The sequence below is a fragment of the Bactrocera dorsalis genome, chromosome 5 (genome assembly GCF_023373825.1).
Source record: "Bactrocera dorsalis isolate Fly_Bdor chromosome 5, ASM2337382v1, whole genome shotgun sequence".
Taxonomy (NCBI): Eukaryota; Metazoa; Arthropoda; class Insecta; order Diptera; family Tephritidae; genus Bactrocera; species Bactrocera dorsalis.
Window position 1 is genome coordinate 19,869,131 of NC_064307.1, and position 24,366 is coordinate 19,893,496.

The 24,366-nt window shown below is 34.6% G+C and overlaps 1 long non-coding RNA gene across 2 annotated transcripts in view; it reads left to right on the forward strand.

The window, feature by feature from the left end:
• LOC125778599 (uncharacterized) overlaps positions 1-24,366 on the forward strand; it is a 58,172-nt gene that overhangs the window by 2,667 nt on the left and 31,139 nt on the right. For both annotated transcript variants that reach the window (XR_007422799.1, XR_007422798.1), the window contains exon 2: positions 21,628-21,710. This is a non-coding gene — a long non-coding RNA (uncharacterized LOC125778599). The remainder of the gene's footprint in view (positions 1-21,627; positions 21,711-24,366) is intronic.

The window sequence follows — 24,366 nt, forward strand, 5'->3', positions numbered from 1 at the left end:
TTTGCAACAACAACAATTTACAAAATATTTTATTGCCATTAATTATTTTATATATACATATATAAATAAAATAAAAAAATATTAAAAAAAAAAAATTTAACAAAATAGCAACGGAATTTTTTTCTATGAATTCCATAAATTATTATTAATTTTTGTTTTTTATTTTATAAGAAAAAATATTTAAACAAATTTTTTTACAAAAAAATAGTTTACATAAAATATTTTAGCAAAAACAACAATTTTATAAATAGTTTTTCTCATGAATTATTATTTTGTTTTTATTTAATAAGAAACAATATTTTTAAAAAATATTTAACAAAAATTAAACAAAAATTTTTTGCAACAACATTTTTTTAATACAATTTTTTTATTTTAATTTCTTTTTGAAATTTTTTTTTTTTAATTTTTTTAAATATATACATATAAGTTGTTATTTCTTAAAAAAAAATTAAAAAAATATAACAAAATAAAAGTTCATACAAAATATTTTTTGCAGCAACAACAATTACCCAAAAAGTTTTATTTTCCTGCATTTGAATTATGAAATTTTCTTTAGCAATTTATACGCTACGTTAACTGCACAATTTAATTAAAAGCAAATTTTTATTGAAAAGAAAATATTTTTGAACATTAATGTGCAGTTATTTGTACGCAAACGAGTATGACGCTGGTGGAAACCGCGCGCACAACATGCCAATGAATAATGGCATCATTGAAATAATCTAGAAATAAATTAAATTTTTCTTCTTGCTCATAGTTGTTGTTTGCTTCACGATTTCATTTAGGCGCAAATGTGCATTTCACACCCGCCGTAAGTGGTGTGGTCACCGCGGCATGCCACTTGCACACAGCACATACACAACAAAATATATAAAAATATGAGTGTTTGTACATGTGTGTGTGTGTATGTGCAGTTGTGTGTGGTGCTTATAGTCATAAGCGGAAAATACCGAATTTATTATTGGAATAAAATCTCAAGAAGTCAGCGCAGCGGCAAAGTGCATGCAACCAACGCATCGCGCGGACGCCTGCAGTGGCGGCAGCGGTGCGGCTGGTGTAGGCCGAACGCGTTCCACCTGCCAAAAGGCCACGTATGTACTTATATGTATATACACTGAGTTTTTGTTGTTTTCGTATTGCTTGCTCTTAGCTGAGTTTGTTGCCACCATCAGCGGCGGTACACCACCGCCCAGCGTTGCTGCTGTTAATGGTACTCGTTCGAGCATTTAAATTTTCAGCTTTTCAATCTAAAAATAATTGAGTCTTAAAAATAGGAAATTTAAATTAGTTCAACAATATCATATACACATAATTTTTGTGATTTTCCAATTTAGATTTATTCTTTTTCATAAAGATTTACGTACAGATATATACTATATTCTGTATGTAGTTGAGTTGTGTGCGCACAAAAACGATTTTATATTTTTGGTTGAAAAAAGAACATATTTTGGGTTCAACTAAAAATATGACAGAATAGTGTGAACATGAGTATTTGTGGCAAAAATGTATATATATGTACATATGTATACCTACATATGCATAGGCATACAACATCTGTATATAGTGAACACTTAGGAGCAAATGTCGAGAAACAAGCTCATTTTTCACTCAGTGAATTTTCTAATAAAATCACAAAACAGTTAGGTAGTAATGCATGACATGCCCGTGATGTCGAGGCAGAATCTCAATCTCGCAATAACCCACAGGACCGTTTGAGCTTTCCTTATGCAAAGAACTTCTACTAAGAAGTCGAACAACTTCGAGGTTTTATGAACATTTTCTGTAAAGCCTGAGGTATTTATTGATCTTCTTCTTCCTTGTTGAACATTTCTTATTGACATACATACATACATAGTCGTAGACACAAGCAAGCAGTAGAAAGGTCCTTCTCCACCTGGTCTTTCCAACGGAGTGGTGGTCTTCCTTCCTCTTCCTCTGTTTCCACCGGCGGGTAGAGCTGGAGTATTTTCGTCCATACGGACGACATGGCCTAGACAGCGTAGCGTCTGTCACTTAATTCGCTGAACTATGTCTATGGCATCGTACATCTCATCGTTCCACCGACTGAGGCATCGTAACGCCGACTCATCAGATGTTGTCATCGTCCATGCCTCTGCACCATATAGCAGGACGGGGATGATGAGTGACTTGTAGAATTTGGTCTTTGTTTGTCGAGAGAGGACTTTACTTCTCAATTGCCTACTCAGTCCGAAGTAGCACCTGTTGGCAAGAGTTATTCTGCGTTGGATTTCGAGACTGACGTTGTTGTTGGTGTTAATACTGGCTCCAAAATAGACGAAATTACCTACAACTTCGAAGATATAACTGTCAACAGTGACGTACGCCAATAGCTGTACACCCGTATAGAAGATTCTACAGTCTCGATTCAGCCCTGAAGCTCGAAATATATTCTCCAGCTGTAGATTGAAGAAGTGGCACGATAAAGGGCCGCCTTGCCTGAAACCTCGGTTGGTATCAAACGGCTCTGAGAGGTCCTTCTCGATTCTGACGAAGCTTTTGGTATTGCTTCCACAGCCGTATTAGTCTTGCGGGGATACCAAATTTAGACAACGCGACATAAAGGCAGCTCCTTTCTGTGCTGTCAAAATCCGCTTTGAAATCGACGAAGAAGCGATGCGTGTAGATTCTCTTTTCATCGGTCCTTTCCAATGATTTGGGACGTTGTGAATATCTGGTCGGCTGTTGATTTGCCAGGTCTAAAGTCACACTGATAAGGTCCAATCAGTTTGTTGACGGTGGGCTTTAATCTTTCATACAATACGCTGGATAGAACCTTATAGGCGATGTTTAGGAAGCTTATCCCACGGTATTTATGCCCTTCTCGTGTATTGGCCAAAGCACACCTAAATTCCAATAGTCAAGCATGCTTTCGTCCGACCATATTTTACTTCTTTTACAGCTTCTTTGGCTGATGCATGCTCCTTATAAGTTCTTCGTCGCCGTATTTGAATAGCTCGTCTGGCAATTCATCGGCCCTCGCTGCTTTGTTGATCTTCAGATGGGTAATTGCTCTTCGAGCTTCTTCATGGTCGGGCAATGGAACGTCAGCTTCATCTTCATCGATTGGAGAATCGGGTTCACCATCTCCTAGTGTTATGCTTTAGCTGTCATTCAGCAAGCTGAAGAAGCGTTCCCTGCATATTTTCAGTATGCTCTGTGCATCAATCACTAGATCACCTCTGGGGATTCTACAAGAGTATGCTTCGATCTTGAAACCTTCTGTTATTCGTCGCATTTTTTCGTAGAATTTCGCAAAAATATGTGTTTTCTGAAAATTTCCGGCAAAGTTTTGCTGAAAAACACTAATTATTTTATTAAAGTCTTAAATTATAATTACTACCTTCAATTTTGACTCAGCTAATCCTCAGCTAATACAATTTTATATACAATAACTAACCACAATTGCAGCTGTTATCAATAAATACGAATTTCGAAACAAAATTTACCACTTTACTGGCACATAAATAAATAAATTTTCATATCTACATTTATGCATCTTCGAAGCGTGATCATTTTCCATGTCACCGATCAGTGATCGCACATCTATTTTTAGTGCTTTGTAGTCATTGTCACAAGAAATCATGCCAATTATTTATACTATATATATTCCACACACACACACATACATATCAGCGAACACGGCCGGCAATAAAGAGTTAAACTGTTAAGTGCTTAATTGATTGATGCGACAACGAGCGGCTCGATCGGCAACAATTGATGATCAACGGCAATGATGAAGAGCAAACACCAAGGCGCGGGTGGACGCGCAATAAGCTGACTGCAACTCGACCCCGAGCAAAGTGAGCGTGGTTTCCTTTTAATCAATCAACTAACTAATTGCGAGCAATCTTAATGATTGGTGATATCTGTGCGAGGAAACTACTGATTAGCTGTAAGCGATGCAGCTTTAATTTTGTGTATATTTGCAGGAAATTCATGAAAATTTCTTTGAAGCATTTAAGTGTGGTTTTGATACCCTGAACACTCTGGGTATGTTAAGTTTCCAAAGAAGTTTGTAGTCCCCAGTAGGAAACTTCGAAATATACGAGTAAAGACGGATGACTAGCTGAAGAACATATGCTTGTGCACGAACTAGTTCCTCAGTTTTAGTGCTATCAGTCTGAAATTTCCCACACATACTTCCCTCAATAAGGAGCTGCTTCTATGTTGGAACTGTCTATATCGGACGCCTATAGCATGTAGCTGTCATACAATCTGAACGATCAAAATCCAGTCCTTGTATGGAAAACTTTTTTAGTTTAAGAGTTATTTCTACGAAATTTTTCACGGATTTTTATCCTAAAAAATTCTATAATACCTGAATAATTTTTTCAGATCGGACCACTCTAACCTATAGCTGCCATACAAACGGATCGATCAAAATCCAGTCTTTGTATGGAAAACTTTTGTGTTTGAAGAGATATCTTTAAGAAACTCAGCAAGAATTATTGTCTAAAGCAACAGTACAGTCTCCGAAAAAATTGTTCAGATCGAATCACCATAGCATATAACTGCCATACAAACTGGCCGATCAGAAACTAGTCTTTGTATAGAAAACTTTTCAATTTGAAGAGATATATTCACAAAATTTGGCACGAATTTTTGTCTAATGCAACAATATAATATCCAAATAAATCTTTTAGATCGAACCACTATAGCATATAGCTGCCATACAAACTGAACCATTAAAAATCAGTCTTTGTATGTAAAACTTTTGTATTTGCGAAGATATCTCCAAGAAATTTGGTATGAATTATTTTCTAAGAAAACAGTACAATATCCGAAGAAATTATTTAGATCGGATCACTATAACATATAGCTGTCATACAAACTGAACGCTACAAATCAAGTGATTGTATAAAAAACTTTTTCATTTGACGAGATATCTTTATGAAATTTGGCACGAACTATTGTCTACACAAAAAAAATAATCTCCAAAAAAATTTTTCAGATCACGCCATTATAACATATACCTGCCATACAAACTGAACGATCCCAATCAAGTTTTTGTATGAAAACTTCTTTATTTGTTTAGGGTATTATACTTTCCTTGCAACAAAATTACAATTTTTATTGTTTTTGTTTCCTTATCATATATTTTTTTGTTTTTATATTGAATTATTTGTAATTTGCCCGGTCTCGGCGTTTGATTAGCTCAGCCTGTTTTTAATTAAATTAGCGCTCGTTAACTTTCTCTTAGTGTTTACCACTAATAAACGCGTCGCTTAATTTCCAAGCGCATCACTTTCCCTTGACCTCGCCATGCAAATCACATGCCACAGCGTCGTTGTAGTTCGCCTTGGCTGCGGCCACTTCCACTTCAGCGTCTTGTAAGCGCGCTGGTGGATTTCATTTTCATAGCCAATTAAATGTATGGCGAATTGAGCGCAATGTTAATTGTTGTTGTTGCACTTAATTATTACTTGCAACGCGCCAAACAGCATCGAGAACAATCAAGCAGCCGAAAGAATTCTTAGAGACGACGATGTTGCAACGGCATCATTATACATTGTACAACATACAGTGGTTGTTGGCTTTGCTCATGTAGTTGTTGTGTTTGTTGTTGCCATAATCGCATTGCATGATAGCTGCACATTAATTAAAAAGAAACTAATATTTTCATGAGTCGTGTTAATTGAATTATCGCGTTCGTACTTTGTTCGACAACTACTTGCGGCTACCACATACACGTATGTATGTATTTATGTACGTATATATGTATTTGTGAGTACACTTGACTCTAGTGGCGTTGGAAACTGGCGTATATTGTTGCCATGCCGCCCTCATTTGTTCTCAACTCCGTTTCGGCTTAATTGGAGCACGAAATGCTAATCTGCTGTGGAGCCGAGATAACGGTGAATGCGATTTTAAGTTGCGGGAGGGTGCGTCGAGTTCGTTACCGAAGTTTTATAAGTTGGTAATCAAATAATAATTTATATACTTAAATAAGTAAGCAGAAGCGATGATGCCTTCTTAAAACCGAAACTTCTTTCCGAACACAGTGTGCTTCACTTCAATTACTCTCGATTATTATTCAAAAAAGCTGTCATATAAAGTGTGGAACATAAGTACACTCGACTGTAAACATTTTCATTTTCGAAAATTCAAACACTCTCCATACAAAAAATTTAACCTCCAAAAGTACCTTCACTTAATATCCAAAGCAAATATAATCATTTTTGGAATGGAACCTTATATCCGTCCTTTGTAACACAACATGAATAAGAACCCATCGATCCTCACACATAGTATACACGGAAACTTAATAGCCCAGCATCGTTTTCATGCGGTTTTCACTCGAATTTCGTGCAGACCCGTCCTGAATACGTGGAAAAACCAAAAAATATTCATTCACATAACAACTTTGTTGCATGAATTGCGTAAAATTTGAACGCTTACTGATATCAGGTTCTCTCAAGAGGCAGCAGTTGTCGCACCGTTACGAGCGCAATTAATTGCCTTGCGGTTATTTTGGCACTTTTTCGGTGTTCTTCTTTCTTTTCGTTAACTTTTATTAGCGCTTGTCACGAGTGCATCGATGCAGTGCAATAAAATTTGAGTGACAAACCCGAAAACGTGAAGGCGAACTTGCGGTTGCGCCGCACAACGAACAATGTCAAAGAGCGGAAGAATGTCTCAGTACTTCATTTGGCTCCGCAGAAACTCCCGCATGTTGTCGCTAGGCTTTTGTGTGGCTTCATACATTCAGGCGAACCGCTCAGGTTACACAGATTTCAAGTGAAAGCAGCTGGAGAACTGAAACAAGTGAAAAGTGTGTAAAATTGTACGACATACTCATATATATTACGCAATATGTAGAGCTGTAAGGAATGTGAAAGCATTTCAGAACAAGTTTAGTATGTGAAATAGTGGAATATTTCGGAAATGGTTCAAGCTTTGATGTTAATTAAGCTTGTTTTATCGAAGCACCACCTTAAGGTTTTACCGAAAAATAATTTAGCTTCAAACTTTGTTTTAGTGAGCCCGTAGACTAATCGTGGAATTTAAGGTCAGTGGAGTATGGCAATAATGATTCCCAAAGTTCTCAGACTTAACTTTTGAGCGCATTCCGACCGAGAAATTCGTCTAGTTCAAGATCTTTAGTATCTTTGGCATATGATTATCTTATTCAGAATTTGAACTACACGACAGAAGTTAGCTACTCTCATCCCAGCGGATGAAAGAATTAAGTGGTGTAATACCATTGGCTCTTCTTTCAAGGGACAGCATAACCAATAAACTTCACCAAGAAGTTTATGGTTATCCTTAGCAGTAAGACTGTATGGAATGATTCCACTCTTGAGCTACTGCATGGGTATAGTACAAATAAGAGGTACACCAGTGGATCGAAAACGTCGAAGGGAATTGGTGCAGGAGTCGCAGAACACACGCACCAAACTCTTCATATCTATGGGAAGTTTCCCGAATATTTTTCATTCAAAAGTCTTTGTCATTAGTCGGTGCGTAGCGACGAACCTTCAACGCAACTATCACAAGGAACGTTTAATCATACTTAGCGACAGTCAAGCGGCACCTAAAGCTATTTCAGCCAATGAGATCAAATCGCTGGTGCAGGAGTGTAGAGAACGGCTTAATAGTCCAGCGGAACGTAACCAACTGCACTTCATATGGGTGCCTGGTCACAAAGTTATAGCCGGGAATGAACTGAACTAATGAGCTCACCTGCACCGCAGCATTCACTATCATGTTAGGACCTGAACCCTAATAGCGGTGAGTCCTCATACCAAAGAAGCTGCTCCGCAAAGAAGAAGGAGCAGTCAGAGAAAGTCATTTGCAACAACACCAAAGTATGCGCTATGCCAAGTTTGGGGGGTTACAACCTCAGCACTTGTGAGGGGTATTCTAGCTTCGGACCAGCAGAGTTGAACGTTTTTTTGCTCTCTTATACATATTAACACATTCGGAATGGCTTGTTAACATAGAAATCAGGAACAAAGAATTGAATCTAAACTATTGCTGTTTTGTTAGCTTTTTGTGGCAATTTATTGCATGACAACTGTCAATTTGCACTTTTCCCTGTCATTAGAATGAAATGAGTGGATAATTTAGAAAAACTAATATACACATACTAGACGTACATACATATTTATTATGCATAATATACATATGTATATGAATATATACCCATTTGTATCACATACATATCTCTATATGTGATCTATGTGAAATCTGAAATCGGCAATGGCAAAATGGCTCAAATGCTTATTGTTGGTGGGCCAATCACATTAGTGCGGCAATTCGCAGAGAGTTAATTTCAATTGGCAGTCAATTGCCAGGCCATTATCCGATGTTGCGCGCATAATTGTCATTCCCAGTTGTGCATAGTTGCATTTTATGCATAAATAGACGGTTACCCAAATATTTATGTACATACAAGCATATGTCAGGGCATTGTAATAACTATAACAAATAACAACTACGAAAATAATGCCGCAAATAACAATAGCAACAACATAATTTCACATAAGTGCTCTGGCCAGCGGTGAACCAGTGATTTGTGCTCATATTGACAGTTGTGGCACTGGAGGAAGTGTACTATATATACATGTATGTATGTACATATAGTATGTATGTAGTAAGTACGCTTATAAACATACATACATATATATATACATATTTATTTATTCGTATATACATACGCACATACGTTACATGCTTTTTATTTCGCCATCAATTGAATTTATTGTATGCAATCAACATTTTGACTTCCAATCCAATATATAAATGTTTCGTAAATTCATGTTTGTATGTGAATATGTTTGCATATATGTAACTATGTATGTATGTACAATATATACACATGCTGACATTCACCGACTCAGACAGATGTGTAATAGATGAGTTTGAAAGTAAAATAACACACTCAGCGCCTATATAAATGATATAAATGTGCTTTAATATTAAGGCATACATACACATACACAAAAATATAACTACATATATATGTATATGTACATATATAACGTTGTAAATACAATGGCAAATTGCAACTGCTAGTCAAATTATCAAACAGCAAGCCGACGAAACCCAATCAACATTTAAATTTGAGTCGAATTTATTTTCGAGTTGAGAATTAACAGATCGCACGAGCCTCAAGTGATGTTTCTCAACAGTAACTTGACTGAAAAATGTTGGGCTTTTTGACAATAACACTCTTTTGAGTGGAGATGATACACTTTCTCAACTTGAGAAAAATATGTGGAACAATAATTCTCAACTTGAGAAATTTATTATTCTCAACTTGAGAAAAAACATGTGAAAATTATAATTCTGAACTTGAGAAAATTACAATTTTCAACTTGAGAAAACTATTATTCTCAACTTAAGAAAAATATAAATCCTAATTTCGGAAAATAATTATTCTCAACTTGAAGTAAAAGGTACTGTTTTCAACTTGAGAAAATTACAATACTCAACTTGAACTCTAACGTGATTCTCGTTGGGCTTGCATATATTCAAGAAAGTTCTTAAAATGTTCTATCGATTACCATATCCTTCTCAAACATTTCAAAAATATTTTCTGCATGTTCATTGGGTATAATACATAAAATAATAAATATTTAAGTATTCGTTTGTAATTCAACAAATGTATGTAAGTGTGCGCTGTCAAGCTCCAAAAGCAAATGGCAACAAGTGCATGTAATGGCTGTTAAATCGACAGACTGGCAGGCAGACAACCAGACGCAGATCAGCAATGGCTGCAGGCAGTAAGTCAGAGACACGATTATTGTTATGCGCACACACACACACACGTACGCAAATAGCAGTTGTGTAATTATATATACACACATACAAATAATTTCTAAAATTATGAATTTCGTTTTAAGGGCACAAATAGTTGGGAATTTCGCTAAATATGTCCGCCTTATATGTTCTCAATGTCTGTCTGTCTGTCTGTCCGTACGCTGTAGTTGGCACGGCATGGTAATCCAATGGTTTCACTGTCAAATAACAAAGCAATAATTGTTTGTCAACATTCGTTTAGTGTGCGGTTGTGCGGTTTGGCAGGCGAAAATTTTATCAACTTTCGGTTAAAATACAGAATATATATATTAGGGTGTTACTTAAGTGCATTGAAAACTTTTCAGGTGCAAAGTTTGAGATTTGAGATGCGAGGCTAAAGGAACTGAGAGCAACAGTTTAAATTTTAAACCACTTACTACCCCTAAAAATCGCCAATTGGGTTAGAAACCATTTTTTATTTTTTTTTTAATTTACTACTCTCTTATCAATTATGATTTAGAAAATCGCTTACTAGCTTTTAAAAAACCACCGTAGTACAAAATTTCTTAAATCATTGACTTTACCTTAACGAAATTTAAAAATCATTTCCAATACATGAAAATATTTTTTAAGGAGTGTTGCCACCTGTTTAGAAGTGCAATACTTTAATTCTTCTAACTTTTATAAATATCGAAAAAGTTATGAAGATGAGAAGATGGTTCACAATATACTCGAGCGGTGTTGCCACCTGTCAAAATTTTTTAGATTAATAAATTTATAAAAAAATTAAATATTTTAAAAGGAGCAGATTGATAAAAGATTGCTATTAGATATATTTTTGAGCAGAGTTGCCACCTGTTTAAATATTTAGTAGTATGAAATGTTTAATATAAGTATTCTTAAAATATGGAATCAGATTAAAAATAGTTTACAAAGTTTCCAGGTGAAATTATACTCGAGAAGAGTTGCCACCTGACCAAAAATTTTCTTTTTAACAAATTTTATGGAAAACTAAAAATTTTTATATCTGCAGGTTTACTAAGAATTGCTGTTAGATATATTTTTGAGTAAGGTTGCCACCTATTTAAATATTTAATTCAGTGAAATAAAAGGTTTCCCGGTGAAATAATACTCGCGAAGAGTTGCCAACTGACTAAAATGTTCGATTTTAACAAATTTTATAGAAAATTAAAAGGTTCTCTATGAGAAAGATTACTGCTAAACATATTTTGAACAAGCGTTGCCACCTGTTTGATAATTAAAGTTAAAAAGAAATATGTTCTAAATATCATCAGTATTAAAAAATTATTATAATTGTTTTCCAGGTGAAATTATGCTCGAGAGGCGTTGCCACCTGAATAAAATTTCGATTTTAACAAATTTTATAGAAGATAAAAATGTTTTATATGAGAAGGCTTCCTAAGGCTTGCAACTGAAAATGCTTTTGAGCAGAGTTGCCACCTGTTTGATAATTAAAAATACCTGTTTGATAATTTAAATTAAAAAAATATATGTTCTAAATAACATCAGTATTGTATAATGGTTATAAAATCAATGTCTTTGATATATATTTTTATATAGAGGGAAATTTGTAATATAACAACACTTAATTTTGGGCAGTTAAAAACATATTTTCTCTAATTTAACAAACATCATGATTTTTTAAGTTAACGTGGTTTAGTAGGAATAATATTTAACTGTGTTTGTATTTGAACCCATAACATAAAATAGTATTTTCAAAACTACCCAACCCTTCGACTGCCGCTACCACCTTACCCATAACAAATCTTTTCTAATCTCTATTCATATTATTCCAAGAATTACTTCCTACTTTAAAACTAACTCGTCTTTCATTACATAAAAAACTAAGCAAATGATGACACTGGTTTCTTATTTTTTGTTTTCCAAAATTTAAACCTATAATTTTCGGTTCCATATGAGCCGACCTTCTCTTAGCCGTGTTAAGCCAACTAAAACAAGCAGCAGAATTTCAAATTCAGTTAAGCCAGAACGCGAAGTTGTTAGCCAAGCCCCAACCAGATTCATGTCAAATCGTGTCACGTGAGTTGTCATGCATGTGTCATTTGATGAGTGTTTTCCTTTTTAACGTTTTTCCTCTCACATGCAACATTATGCTAACTATTTAAGCAGGGAAACATTTTTGCGGTTACAAATTTCTTCGGCTGGAAAAAAATTCGGAAAATTGAAGGCCAACATACGTAAATTACAAAAAAAAATATAATATATGAATATTAAATTTAAAGAAGCGGCAAACATGCAAAGGTGAAACAAAAATGCCACACAAAATTTTAACAAAAACGTTAGAAGCCAAAATGGAAAGCGCCAGGGTGGCAGCGAACTAGAATATCATGCAATTCTATATATATTTGTGTATGTATGTGTAAGTGCTGGCATGTACAGCAAGTCAAATGTATAGTTTGAGAAAGCAAAACACAAAAACAAAAAAAAAAAAAGTAACAGAAAAAGAATTCAGCACGTCATTTGCTTATTATTAAATTTGAAATAGAGCGGACAGGTTTGCGTGTAGCGATAATTGATGATAAATGTTGTATAATTAGAAAAATACCCAAAAATTATGAAAGGAAAAAAAAAACAATTGTAATAATAAATGTACACGGGCGAAAAAACACTATTATCGAGTGAGGAATTAAGAATAAATATGCATTTACGTAGTGACATTGAAAATTATGCCTTATCGCCACATGCAACTACAAGCAGCAGTTACGAAACAGTGGCATTTACAAACATACATACATATTCAAATATACAGGCAAACATAAATTTCAATATATACATGTGTTAGTACATATATACTTATTTAGTTTCATAATGTACGATAAGAAAGCATTTGACAAGTCTCCTTCCCTTCTCATGCCTACAACACCTTTCTACGGGGGGAACTAAAATTGGTGAGTGGGTAATGACGGTAACTTAGGCAGCTGGCACTTTCTTCGTGCAATTATTTACATAAAATATTTAAGGCAATAAGGCGAAGAAATATTCAGAACAAGTTCACTGTCATAGGCAATTTTACGAAGCCCATAACCAAAAGCACGAGGAATTGAAAAGTACCAATTTGTTAAAATCCTGAAAACAATATGCCGAAAATCATAAAAAAGCTAAAACTCGACAAAATTTAGAACGCTAATGATTTCTTTGTGCGATTCAAAAGACATGCTTAGCGCGACCGTTTTAAAAAAATGGATTTTTTTGAATAAAAACAAACCTTCACTGCAGCGATTCCGTCCTCTTCGTGACTTACCCAAACCAAAACTTAGAAGGTCGAAAAAATTAAAAAATGATTCAAAATTTTAGTGTTTAAAGACAAACTGCTGGAATTCATTTCTTTGATCTAAGTAGGTAACTCTAATTGACCTCCAGAGTGTACTTAAAGCGAAAAACAGAACAAAAATGAAAAAAGTGGAACGAAGGATTCGGTAATTTGTTTCAATATCAGAGATATACATATATTGTATAGTCGAAACAACTCAGTTGAGAGACTTAGATTAAATGAAATTTATGGATTGCTATGAAATTCTCTTTTTTTGGTTCCATCTGTGCACAAACTACAATAAACCGTTGTTTTTATGGATGAAATGGCAGCTCTTGAATCTCTTAGGTTGTTCTTCATACCAATTGCGTCAATTTTGCTTGTTTACATACCCATTGAGCCAGAAAGAGGCCTCATCGCTGAACAAAATTCTTGGAACTTTACAAGAGCACATAGAGCGAAGCGATGTTGCCTGGAAAGGTCGAGCGGTTTCAGTTTTCCGCAAGCTGTATTTTGTACGCTTTCAATTTAGGACCTCTAATTGGACCAGTTTCCACTTTTTACAATTTGCTAAGGCTTCTGCATGGGTCCAAGAAATAAATAAAACTTTAAGAAAAACAAATAAAATTTGGAAGTGACATTTATACACTCAGCTGGCATCGTTTAAATAAATAAACCTATATTTTTTTATTTTTTTGTAGTTGTTTTCGTATATCACATTTGGTTTGAACTAAAATACATTGAAGATAAAAGTATGGTGAGAAGTGACATAGAATTGCACCAGCAATGACATTAAATCGAGTGCTTCCATTTGGAAAATAATAAAATACACACATATTAATATATATTTTTATATACTGCTATAAATATATATATTTATGCATATATATGTAAACATTTATGACAAAAATTAACGCGGACGTGCGCTGTGATGTGGCAACATGCATTGTGGCAGCTGGCAAATGAGTGCAACACAGCCGCCACTAAGCGCCCACAACATCTGCCCGCCTGCGAGCAACAATTAATTTCTTGGTTTTGTTGTTTGTCATTATTTGTTGCTGTTGTTGTTGTTGTTGTTATTGCCACTAGTCCGATCACGTAACTTGTCGTTCGTTCTGAGCTAACAAAAAGTGAATGCACACCAGGCCGATTAATGTAAATATAGCATTTAGTTAAATGCAAAATGAAGGCAACAACAAAAACATTAAAAGATTAAAAATAAAAGAAATAATAAATAAAATTAAAAATGCCAGCTAAAAACGTTTGATGCGAAGAAGAGTCAAAACAACTTTAGCCAAAATGCTTGGCATTCATTGCAATGGAAGACGGGCGGCTTATTATGAATGTGAAGTGGTTGCGGCACTTGCGGCAGCGCTTGCCATTCACTTGCCACAAGAATAGTAATGCCAACAAGCACAACAATAGAAACAACAGCAAGCCAACGCACTGTTAGAAGTGAGCGCAAAGAGGCCACAATCTGATTAAAAATATCAATTGGAAGGCCAAAGCCGACGCGAAGGCGAAAAATAAAAAAAAGATAAAAAAAATAAAAAAAAAAATTTAAAAATTAAAAAAAACTTAAAAAAAACTTAAAAAAAATTAACAAAAAAAAAATTAAATAAACTAAAACAAAAAAAAAAAAAAAATAAATAAATTTGCAAAAAAATCTTCACCGAGGCAGACAGGCACTTGTTCTTCTGCGCTTATGCTATGAAGAGCCAAGCGCCATGGATGCGTTCACTGCGCGCAATTGAAAATTTCAAACTAAAAATGCCGGCAAAAACAACAAATACATACAGTATGCAAATATATATATATGTGTACGATAAATAAACTTAAAATTTGTGGCATGCAACAGGGTACAACAAATGTGGGAATAATAAAAATGCGCAGCCGTCAGGCAAACGAAGCGCATCAACAAGGTTTAGGTGGTAAGCGGCAGTCACATGCGGCATGCCACAACTGCATTGGAGTTATATGGTACATAATGCAACAAAGCAGCGATTGGTGCTTCTGATAGTTTTTAGCAAAAACATTATTTTATTTTCCAAAGTTAATGTAAATCTGGTAGTGGGTTGCAGGCAGCTGTGTAAAAATTAACCGTTATGTGTTTATATGGTGTTCTTTTGGCATGATCATGCTATCTGGGGTACAACTATTGAAATAACTCATAATTCTGTAGAGGTTTACATCATCTTGAAGACGTTTCTTATTTTGGGAATTTTAACGTCGAATACACAGGGTCAGGAAGCATCATACCCGAATATCAACAGTATTGATGTGAAGACCAATGCTGAAGTTTCACTCTCCTCCAAGATTTCAGCACTTATCTCGAGAATCATTTAGAAATCTTCAGCCATTTTCAGAATTTGATTATTTTAAACTTAAAGCGGATCGAAAACTTTATGCTTTAGACCGAAACTGGACAACAGCGGGCACTAGACAATATTCAGACTGAAACTCCACCCATCTGGCAAAATAGAGTTACCAGATTTATGTTCTCATGAATAATTGTAGAAGATACCATAAGCTCTATGGCAATTAAGAATAAATACCCATTTCATGTACAACTTTATAGGGTCAAGATACACGGTCTTCACAGATATAAAATTGGAATTCTCTAACGAACGAACGAATATTTGGAAGTCGTAGATATGAGTAAAACTTTTCGTTCTCTACCTTTCATTGGGGCGTTTTTTACGTGGCGGGTCCCACAACCCAGCGCATAACCCGGTGGACAGATGTTTCGCCTTCTCAGGTCATGTCGTCCGAGTGGATGAAAACACTTTAGCTTTGAGAATATTCGACGCAGTACCCGGCGGTGAAAGCAGAGAAAGATCTCTACTCCGTTGGAAATACCAGGTGGAGAAGGACCTGACTACATTTGGAACCTCCAGCTGACGCTAAACAGCGAAAAGGAAGAACGACCGGCGCGCTGTAGTAAACTCAGCCATAATCATGCTCAAAAGCTATGGTCTCGAAAACCATTTTGTAAGAACCCATGAAATGTCCAAGTACGAAATATTGTTTACAAAACAATAATCGGAGATAACTACACCGAACCTAGTTAAAACTAGAGCTGATTACAGCACTGAAATTTTTGGAACATATTTTTGCAGGCTTCTTTGGAAAAACCATGCAATTTATACTCTTTATATCAGTTCTTAAAACTGGGTAAAATGCAATTAAGCTATCCTTCTTCTTTCTCAATGTGATTTTAAAATACTACTGAGAAAAGATAGAGGAACTTTTGAAGATCGCAAAACATCTATAGTCTCAAGAAGAATGTAAAATACCACTTTTGTAACACATATGTTCCTCATAATACTAAGGAATAGATTTTGGTGTGTGTGAAGAACTTACTCCAAGTCTTATCTAACCAACACCCGATAGACGGATAGATAGCGCAGTAAATTATTAGAGGCAGACTAACTACAAACGTAGAAGACTGCAAGATGCGAAGAGTACTAAAATCTACATTATTTTAATAGCCCAAGTTGTAAATGTGGGATACTTTAGAGGTTTCCTTTAACATGTTTTAATGCCCGTCCAAGGAAATTATTGTACGACACGAGTGTTAAGACCCAAAGACCCATAAAAAGAGAGGCTAATACAAATTATGTACATACTCGTACAAGTAGATCCATAATAAAAGGACCAATTACTGGTTTTTGCTTCAACAGTTGTATAAAAATCTGAAAAAAGTACGACTAAACTCGTGATCTGTCATCGAAACATCCTTCCAAGGGTTAGTCCTCGGACTTATTACTGTGCATGGTTATAGCGCTATCACACAGGAACACAACTGAAATTTGTTTCAGACAACTGAATATGCAGCAACATATACTATATTCAGATATATCAGTGAACGAGCAGCTTCTAACGGCATATCCACACGTCGCATGCGCTTGATGCTAATTAACGGCATATGCTGCATATAATTACTCCAACAAACAAAGTGCAGCATGCAACACAAACTACAATAATAAAAGTGTAAACAACAACAACAATATTAGCAAGTAATGTGTGACAGAATGTCGAAAAAGGGGAAAAACAACAACAGCAGCACATTAACACGCAAAAATAACTGAATATTATTAGCAGAACGTGTGCATAGAACGGTAGTGGAGCAGCCGAACAGGTTGCCGCAATAAATAAGCGTTACGAACATCATGGAGCAGCAACATGAAGGAACAGCAGAACAATAAATCTCACTGCACTAAGAACAATTTGAGCTGTTGCTGCCACGCAGGCGCACGCTAAAAGTAGATGTTGCCAGATTGTGTGGAAATTTTGTGGAAGAGCACGCATGTGAAATTTTGCAAGAATGGATGTACGAGTATATTACCTGCAGAAGTGTAGAAGTGGCACGCAGGCTAACGGTGTCACGCTAATTAGAAGCTTATGTAAATATATGTTCATAAGTATATGGTTAATTTAAGGTTAGGTTATGTTCTTAGTAGAATGTCTTTAAAAATTCGAGATGGGGTGACTAAATTGAACTTCTTCAAAGAATGATAATTTTTTAAGGTTCTCATAGAGTTATATCGAAGAATTTTTGAAAAAACCGTTTTGTAATATTATCTCCTAGTATTCGGAAGGTTGTTTACATAAAATGGTTACTTGGAACTGAAACAGAAATCTTTGGCAACCAATGAATTGAAGAAGTGAAAATTCGGTCATACCATTCTTGATAATATAATGTTTATAATCATATACGAGTATAAGTAACTTAAGAGGCTCTCTAAGACCTTTGTTTGGACAATTCCACTCCGGAATTGGCTCCAATATATACCTGAACTCATCTCTGTAATGATATAAGAACTGATTTCATGATCATTTTTTACATTTTTGAATATATCATTGTATAATCAGAATTAAAAATATATATTTTATGCGGGTTGCCACCTTATTCTAAATACAAATTATTAAACAATTTACATTAAGTTGATTATGGTATAGCTGAAACTTACAAAACATTTTTATATTAATATCTTAATTTAAGTACAAGCTGTAACGAAGTTGCCAGACTTTCTAAATATTTATAAAAAAAATAATAAAAGTTATGCAATATGCATATCAAATAAACAGTTTTTGTGATAATATTAATAAAAATAATACTTTTGAAATATAATTTTTTTTTTAATTTCGAAATTTTTCAAAACATTTCTTTATTATTTTTTTAATTCAAAAAAATATTTTTAATTAATTTTTAAATTTCAAACCAACATTTTAAAACTTTGTGATATCTTAATTTTTGAAACTTCGAAATTCCAATTTTAATTTTGAAATTCTAAAACTATTTTTTTTAATTTTTGAAACTTCGAAATTCCAATTTTAATTTTTTTTTTGAAATTTTCAAACTGACATTTTATTTGATTTGAAAACCTAAAACTATGTTTTTGGCAAATTTTGAAATTCACATTGATTTTTAATTTTTGAAAACTTTAAAAATTTAATGAAAATAATTTTTTTTTTAATTTTAAATCTAAATTTTAAAATTTTATGATATCTTAATTTCGAAATTCTAATAATAACTTTTAGTTTTAAATTTTCGAATCGACATTTGTTTAAATTTTGAAAAATTTGCATTTTTTAATTTAAATTATTAAATATTGGCTTTTTGAATAAAAATAATTATTTTTTCAACTTTAATTTTGAAAGTTAATATTTCTTTTAATTTTAATTCGTAATTTTAAAACTTTATTTTTTCTTTATTTTTGAAATTCAAAAATTATTTTTTTTTGAAATTTATAAACTAACAATTTTGTAATTTCTTAAAACTTATTTTACTTAATTTATTATTAATTTAATTTATTTATTTAATTTCAATTTTAAAATTATTTTTTTTATTTTAAATTTTAAATTTAAAATTTTCGAAATATCAATTTTATTTTATTTAAAACATTAATAATACCATATTCTGTGTAGTTGTATCATATATCTTTGTTCAGTCCACTAAATAAAAAAATTTTTAAATTTTTAAAGTTTTGAAAAATTTTAATTTTTAATTTCATATTTTTTGAATTTCAAATAATATGTAGTAGCAAGTTAAACCCCTTTATATCGTAACAACCATTTCATTTGTTGTTGTTACATATCTCTTTGTTCAACCCACTAAATGGTATAGAATTACCAACCTTCAAAATTATAGTATGCCACTCAAGCGCATAGCAGTCTTAGAACAATAACAATGCGCGACTGAAAAAGCGCGAGCAGAAAAGGCAAACAGATTATTTTTTTTGCATTTTTTTCGCAGGAAATTCCAAACAAAAGCATTTTTTACGCTTTATACAGCTATCAGCAGCTTTGTAGATACGCTGGATATGCACAGATGCATAGATATACGTGACAGATACGTACGTATGTATGTATGTCTGCATGTTTGTTGATGCTTTTGAATTTAATTCAGATACAAATCAGTGGAGCTCATTATTTTGTTGCACAACACTGCCCACATTTGCAACTCAATTTCATATGAGTCTTTTCAGCCGCAGCAAATGACATGTATACACTACATTCATATATAAATGTGTGTGTGTGCATATTTGATTTGAATTTATTTTCACATTTACAGGTATTCACATATATACATATGTATGTATGGGTGTTTGTTGGCATACAATGCAACCTACACAGCAGCAACAGCTGAAGGCTGCACGAGTATGCATAAAATATAAATGAATGAATAAATGTGTGTGTGTGTGTATGTGGCAGCGTCCACCAGCACTCGGTTGGCCATACAAAACTACGAAAATACCTGCATATCTTTCATCTGACAAGCTGCGATCTTAATTCATACGCGCAATCGCTTTGAGTTGGCAGTTGGTTGGCTGGCTCTTGGCTGCTGGCGAGCTGCTTGCTGTTGCCGGTTGCCAGTTGGCGGTTCGCGGCTGGCAATGCGAAAAGCGCTGGCTGTTCTCAGCTTCCACCGCATAGCGCCGTCGACTTTGCCGCTCATCAGCATAAATTCAAATATATTAATAGCGAATAAAATGGAAATGCATACACATGTGAGGCTTTTATATACATACATACATAGGCTCATGTGTAAAATAGTATAAGCAAAATAAAATATAATTTTATACTCTCAAGCGCGTGCGATTGCGTGCGTTTTGACCATTTCAAGAAATTAGTGAACGCATTTTAAACACAGTCGGTGAGTTGAACTTCCGCCTGTTGCACTTTTCTAATCGAATTTGTTGCAAGGTGCCTGTGAGGCAGCAATTCGTTCGTATGAGATTAGATGTTAACGCAGTGAAAGCTCTTAAGACGCTTACATTGAGGAAACATAAATTTATATGTAAGTGCTGGGAGCCATGTTTGCGTATACAGGGAGAACACTCACAAAACTCATGGGTGAATAATTAGTAAGAGAATATTCAAAAAAAGGACACGTAGCTTTTTAGGTTACTTCAAACTTACAAAGTTCTTGAAAATCACACAAAATTATAAAAAAAAGCTAAGGGGCTTAAAAAGTTCAAAAAACCCAAAAAGCTTAAACCCCTAAAAAGCTTTAAAAACATAAATATTTCCCAGTTAAAGACAGCTAAAACCCTAATTTTCTAACTCAAAAATAAAAAAGCTTGGGAGCTTAAAAAGCTTAAACATCTAAAAAAGCTTAGACCCGTAAAAATCTTTAAAAACTTAAATATTTTCCAGCTAAACATTTTCTAACAAAATTATAAAAACGAGCTAAGGAGCTTAAAAAGCTTAAACACCTAAAAAAGCTTAAACCCTTAAAAAGCTTTAAAATCTTAAATGCTCTAAAATATTTTCCGGTAAAACACATTTAAAACCCAAATTTTCTAAATAAAAACCTTCAAGAGCTTAAAAAAGTATTTTCTTCCTCTTGAGTTTTCCCAACAAATACCTTAAGAAAACTTCAAATAACCTTTTGGGCGGTCTTAAGCATACAGAAATGTATATTTCTTGCTTTTTTTTTATCACAAATCGTTGCCATGTGGCTAATCTTAAAACCTAAGCTATGAGCTTTTTATTTGATTGTTCTAAAATGCTTATACGAAATTCCCAAACAAGCTTTTGTCTAAGGAAAAACAAAACTCTACTTTGAGCCGGTTAAATTTTTTTGCAAGGAAAGTTTTCACCTTTCAGTTTTTATAAACTTTTAAAATCTCATTTTTAGTTTGTTATTAAAACCTTGTAAAAGGCAATATTTTCAGAAGATGGACATTCATTTTTGATATCAGCTCGACAAATAAGAGTCTTTCTTTAGCAATACCAATCGTTTTAAGGATCTCTTAGTGAAGACCGTAGTGAAGATTGCGATTGGAGCCTAAGCTCGTGACTAAGATCAAATCTAAATTAGGATAAAATGCCTCCCTGACACTTATGAAATCCTGAATTTTTCGAAAAATATCTGTTATAGTCCTAGAATTGAAATCAGAAAATGGTAGGAATACCTAGATGAACCGTAGGTGAAGATATGGATGTGAGATTACTTACTTAAATCCCCTAGTGATCTAATGACAACTTTGAAAACTTATATACACTCGTATTCATTTTAATTCAGTATCCATCTATAATTATCAATTTTATTTCCATTACAGGATCTGGACCCACAATCCATAAATCCTCCTTTAACAACTTAAGAGCGTTTATTATCGATCCAGAAGTTTCATTGGATCAACAGGTAAGCAAAATATAAAGATTATTTTTAAAAACTTAAAGAGATTAGGTTAGATCGTAGAGCTGATCATGGCACGAAAGGTAAAGCATGATCCCATTTGGACAGCTGAGCAGGCTGGTTATTTGTGACTCCCAAAACTCTCAGATATGAATCATCAGATCACCATATAGATCGGCAAAGCGCTTTGATCTTACCATAAATTTGTGAAAGCGACTAATATGAGACCAAGCCACTTCGCCAGCTTCGCCGAAAGTGTGACTATCGAGATGTTTTAACCACAGCCTGGCAAAAGCTGGACAGTTGCGAAGAAAGTGTCTAGATGATTCCACTTTGCCTTTTTCGATACAACTTTGGAAATTTACATCCTATGATATAAGTAGTTCAGGGGACCTCTTGCGTTCCATTATGAGCCAGAAGAATTTCGCAGCTGCACAAGATTTTCTCAAGCTCACAGTAGGTCCATTGATATAACACAAGAGCACAAGAGGACCGAACCCGTTGCCAATCTGATAAAATTCCACTCAGAAAGCTCATCGGTTTTGCAGTTTACAACTATTCCGCTGTGACCCAGCATCCAAACACTGCTTCATTAGTTTTGAGTGCTTACTGTAGCTCTGCTATCGATGCGAAATCGCACGTGTTTGAAGGAAGCTGCAAGTCGTAGCGTGATGGCAGCTAACTTCGTTTGAAGCTGCAGTGGTCGGATAGTCTAAAGCAAGAGCGCTGGAGAACTCCCGACAGAAGACGTTACCTTCGACCTTTCTCTTTAGCTTCAATGCATCCGTGAAAAAGCTCACTGCACCTTCCATCTTTCCAAAGGCTTCGCTTAAGTGACCGAAGTAGTAATACTGACTATAAGACTCCGCTGGATTTAGCACTACTTGAGTGGAGATAACTGTGAAGAAATGTTTAAATTTCTTCGTTAAAGTCGGCATATTTTTCACAACTCCTCAAGCGCTTTGCCAGTTTTTAGATATGTGGCACATAAATATTGTAAAAAATTTAGTGGCGCATTCACATGTTGCTCTTGGCTTGTTGGATAACTGCTGAATGCCACAAATCCAACCACAAATGCACATACACACATACATATAATACATAATATATGTACAGTATATGGTATACAGTTGTAGTGCTCACTTACTTCTGCTTATCTTGTCAGTTGGATCTTATTTATTTTTGTGTTATTTAATTAGTATTCTGTGCCAAGAAATCCGATATTGTTTATGGCTTAGCTTCACACTGACAGTGATTGACAGCGAAAAAGCGCTGCCAACGCTTAACTGCCAGCCCAAATACATATACATACATATATATAAATATGTATGCAAACGTACACACGTGCTTGGTCGCTCGCATGCGTATAGTTGTTGTACATGCATGTAGATGTAGTTGTGTGTGTAAAAGTGGCATGCAATTGCGAATTTTTTACTTTCAACTTTGCTGCTTGTGAATGGCAGCGTTTGGAAGTCGTGAATTTGCAGCTTGCAGATACTTTGCATCGCTCGGATATTCATGGATGCAGACGATGCGTTGCGGTTAGGTGGGGGGCGCTCATTGCAGTTTCGAGGAGGTGGAATGGATGGAAATGTTGAAGGAAGCATGTATGGAAAAGTTGGAGTGTGTGGATATAGAGTACATATGTACGAGAGTATACTATATGAATTGGTACATATGCCGGTATAATGTATATTAGAGCGGGTCGATTTATAGGGAGTCAAAAAAAAATAAAAATCGTTTATGCTGGAAATGTTCCTATGTAAATGTGTTAGTATGTACACCTGTATACATATACATATGAATATTAGAGCGGGTCGATTTACAGGCATCAAAAAAAATTAAAAAAAATTCATATGCAGGAAATATTTCAGGAATCATTCTAAACAAATTTGCTTAAGAGACTATGGGTCTAAGATCGGTTTCAAACCAGCGATTATTAGGGTGAAGTTGGTTAGGAATAAAAAAATTTTGTTCGTCACTTTCTGAGATATCCTCATAAAATTTAATAAGTAACCGAATTTTGCATTATATTGATCTTTTGTCAAAATCTGCCAGATCGGACAACTATATCATATATCTCCCATACAACCGATTGTTCAGAATTTTAAACTTCGCCATAAAAACCGCAGACAGCAACTGTTTTTAGACCCATAATCTGTTACGTAAACTTCCTCAACATGAACTGAAGAATATTTCCGCATACGCGATTTTCTTGAAAAAAATCGACCCACTCTAATGTATACGCTCACCCACACACCCGCCTGCCAATAAGCGCGCCTACTTCGCCTCAGTTGTCGGTCAAAGCAATCATGAATGGGGCTCATCGACATGGCGCGAAAGTGCAACATACACATATACACCAAAACACACTCACACACATGCAAATACATAATTTATATGTTCATGTGCGCAGCAATCTTCAGCGTGGCCCACGTGTGCACGTCCACAATTTTATTGGCCTACAATGAAATCAACGCATGTGAATGCCGCCACGCATCTACATACCTATTCATGTATATGTGTGTGTGCTTGCTTGTGCCAACTTGCATTTGCTTGCCGCTGGTTCGTGCATTTGTGTTGTTTGGGTTTCGTTGTTTGTTTTGCAATTATGCAATTTTTGTTGAAATTAATTTAATGGCATGTGCTGAAATGTTTGCGT